Genomic DNA, 3,965 nt, shown 5'->3' with positions numbered 1-3,965 from the left:
TATTCCTCTACAATCAGCCAAACTACGAATTCCGATTTACTCACATGTTATCAGGAGAGAACTCAGTGCTGCATCTTTTAGCCCAGCACTGACCCTGGAAAGTAATTCTACGCATACTTACCAGTAACTTGTATTTCCTTCCATAGGAATCCATTGTGTGGTTTTCAGCAGAGAAGTTTCGAAGTGTGGAGTTTTGGTACTTACAAATATTCCTCTAAAATAAGCCAAACTCCGAATTCCGATTTACTCACATGTCATCAGGAGACAACTCAGTGCTGCATCTTTTAGCCCAGGACTGACCCTGAAAAGTAATTCTAAGCGTACTTACCAGTAACTTGTATTTCCTTCCATAGGAATCCATTGTGTGGTTTCCAGCAGAAAAGTTTCGAAGTGTGGAGTTTTGGAACTTACAAATATTCCTCTAAAATCAGCCGAATTCCGAATTCCGATTTACTCTCCTGTTATCAGGAGAGACCTCAGTGCTGAATCTTTAAGGCCAGTACTGATCCTGAAAAGTAATTCTAACCGTACTTACCAGTAGGTTGAATTTCCTTCCATAGGCTAACATTGACTGGTTTCACTTGGAAATTCTTCTCAGTGTGGAGGTTTGGAACTTTAAAATATTCCTCTAAAATCAGCCAAACTACGAATTCCGATTTACTCACATGTTATCAGGAGAGAACTCAGTGCTGCATCTTTTAGCCCAGCACTGACCCTGAAAAGTAATTCTAAGTGTACTTACCAGTAACTTGTATTTCCTTCCATAGGAATCCATTGTGTGGTTTTCAGCTGAGAAGTTTCGAAGTGTAGAGTTTTGGTACTTACAAATATTCCTCTAAAATAAGCCAAACTACGAATTCCGATTTACTCACATGTCATCAGAAGATAACTCAGTGCTGCATCTTTTAGCCCAGCACTGACCCTGAAAAGTAATTCTAACCGTACTTACCAGTAACTTGAATTTCCTTCCATAGGCTAACATTGACTGGTTTCACTTGGAAATTCTTCTCAGTGTGGAGGTTTGGAACTCTAAAATATTCCTCTAAAATCAGCCGAACTACGAATTCCGATTTACTCAAATGTTATCAGAAGAGACCTCAGTGCTGAATCTTTAAGGCTAGTACTGATCCTGAAAAGCAATTCTAACCGTACTAACCAGTAACTTGTTTTTCCTTCCATAGGCTTACATTGACTGGTTTCACTTGGAAATTCTTCTGAGTGTGGAGTTTTGAAACTTTAAAATATTCCTCTAAAATCAGCCAGACTACGAATTCCGATTTACTCACCTGTTATCAGGAGAGAACTCAGTGCTGCATCTTTTAGCCCAGCACTGACCCTGAAAAGCAATTCTAAGCATACTTACCAGTAACTTGTATTTCCTTGCATAGGAATCCATTGTGTGGTTTTCAGCAGAGAAGTTTCGAAGTGTGGAGTTTTGGTACTTACAAATATTCCTCCAAAATAGGCCAAACTACGAATTCCGATTTACTCACCTGTTATCAAGAGAGAACTCAGTGCTGCATCTTTTAGCCCAGCACTGACCCTGAAAAGTAATTCTAAGCGTACTTACCAATAACTTGTATTTCCTTCCATAGGAAGCCATTGTGTGGTTTTCAGCAGAAAAGTTTCTAAGTGTGGAGTTTTGGATCTTACAAATATTCCTCTAAAATCAGCCAAATTATGAATTCCGATTTACTCTCCTGTTATCAGGAGAGAACCCAGTGCTGCATCTTTTAGCCCAGCACTGACCCTGAAAAGTAAATCTAAGCGTACTTACCAATAACTTGTATTTCCTTTCATAGGAATCCATTGTGTGGTTTTCAGCAGAAAAGTTTGTAAGTGTGGAGTTTTGGAACTTACAAATATTCCTCTAAAATCAGCCGAACTACGAATTCCAATTTACTCAAATGTTATCAGGAGAGACCTCAGTGCTGAATCTTTAAGGCCAGTACTGATCCTGAAAAGTAATTCTAACCGTACTTACCAGTAACTTGTATTTCCTTCCATAGGCTTAGATTGACTGGTTTCACTTGGAAATTCTTCTAAGTGTGGAGTTTTGGAACTTTAAAATATTCCTCTAAAATCAGCCAAACTACGAATTCCGATTTACTCACATGTTATCAGGAGAGAACTCAGTGCTGCATCTTTTAGCCCAGCACTGACCCTGGAAAGTAATTCTAAGCATACTTACCAGTAACTTGTATTTCCTTCCATAGGAATCCATTGTGTGGTTTTCAACAGAGAAGTTTCTAAGTGTGGAGTTTTGGAACTTACAAATATTCCTCTAAAATAAGCCAAACTACGAATTCCGATTTACTCACATGTCATCAGGAGAGAACTCAGTGCTGCATCTTTTAGACCAGCACTGACCCTAAAAAGTAATTCTAAGCGTACTTACCAGTAACTTGTATTTCCTTCCATAGGAATCCATTGTGTGGTTTTCAGCAGAAAAGTTTCGAAGTGTGGAGTTTTGGAACTTATAAAATCAGCCGAATTACGAATACCGATTTACTCTCCTGTTATCAGGAGAGAACCCAGTGCTGCATCTTTTAGCACCGCAATGACCCTGAAAAGTAATTCTAAGCGTAGTTACCAGTAACTTGTATTTCCTTCCATAGGAATCCATTGTGTGGTTTTCAGCAGAAAACTTTCTAAGTGTGGAGTTTTGGAACTTACAAATATTCCTCTAAAATCAGCCGAACTACGAATTCCGATTTACTCACCTGTTATCAGGAGAGAACCCAGTGCTGCATATTTTAGCCCAGCACTGACCCTGAAAAGTAATTCTAAGCGTACTTACCAGTAACTTGTGTCTCCTTCCATAGGAATCCATTGTGTGGTTTTCAGCAGAAAAGTTTCTAAGTGTGGAGTTTTGGAACTTACAAATATTCCTTTAAAATCAGCTGAACTAAGAATTTCAATTTACTCACCTGTTATCAGGAGAGACCTCAGTGCTGAATCTTTAAGGCCAGTACTGATCCTGAAAAGTAATTCTAACCGTACTTACCAGTTGGTTGAATTTCCTTCCATAGGCGAACATTGTCTGGTTTCACTTGGAAATTCTTCTCAGTGTGGAGGTTTAGAACTTTAAAATATTCCTCTAAAATCAGCTGAACTACGAATTCCGATTTACTCACCTGTTATCAGGAGAGACCTCAGTGCTGCATCTTTTAGCCTAGCACGGACCCTGAAAAGTAATTCTAAGCGTACTTACCAGTAACTTGTATTTACTTCCATAGGAATCCATTGTGTGGTTTTCAGCAGAGAGGTTTCTAAGTGTGGATTTTTGGAACTTACAAATATTCCTCTAAAATCAGCCAAACTATGAATTCTGATTTACTTACCTGTTATCAAGAGAGAACACAGTGCTGCATCTTTTAGCCCAGCACTGACCCTGAAAAGTAATTCTAAGCGTACTTCCCAGTAACTTGTATTTCTTTCCATAGGAATCCATTGTGTGGTTTTCAGCAGAAAAGTTTCTAAGTGTGGAGTGTTGGAACTTACAAATATTCCTCTAAAATTAGCCAAACTACGAATTCTGATTTACTCACCTGTTATCAGGAGAGACCTCAGTGCTGGATCTTTAAGGCCAGTACTGATCCTGAAAAGTAATTCTAAACGTACTTACCAGTAACTTGTATTTCCTCCCATAGGCTAACATTGACTGGTTTCACTTGGAAATTCTTCTAAGTGTGAAGTTTTGGAACTTTAAAATATTCCTCTAAAATCAGCTGAACTACGAATTCCGATTTACTCACCTGTTATCAGGAGAGACCTCAGTGCTGCATCTTTTAGCCTAGCACGGACCCTGAAAAGTAATTCTAAGCGTACTTACCAGTAACTTGTATTTACTTCCATAGGAATCCATTGTGTGGTTTTCAGCAGAGAGGTTTCTAAGTGTGGATTTTTGGAACTTACAAATATTCCTATAAAATCAGCTGAACTCCGAATTCCTATTTACTCAC

Source organism: Triturus cristatus, chromosome 1_1, assembly GCF_964204655.1.
Source record: "Triturus cristatus chromosome 1_1, aTriCri1.1, whole genome shotgun sequence".
In the NCBI taxonomy this organism is placed as follows: Eukaryota; Metazoa; Chordata; class Amphibia; order Caudata; family Salamandridae; genus Triturus; species Triturus cristatus.
The sequence above is the reverse complement of the archived record's forward strand: the minus strand, read 5'-3'. Positions refer to the sequence as shown.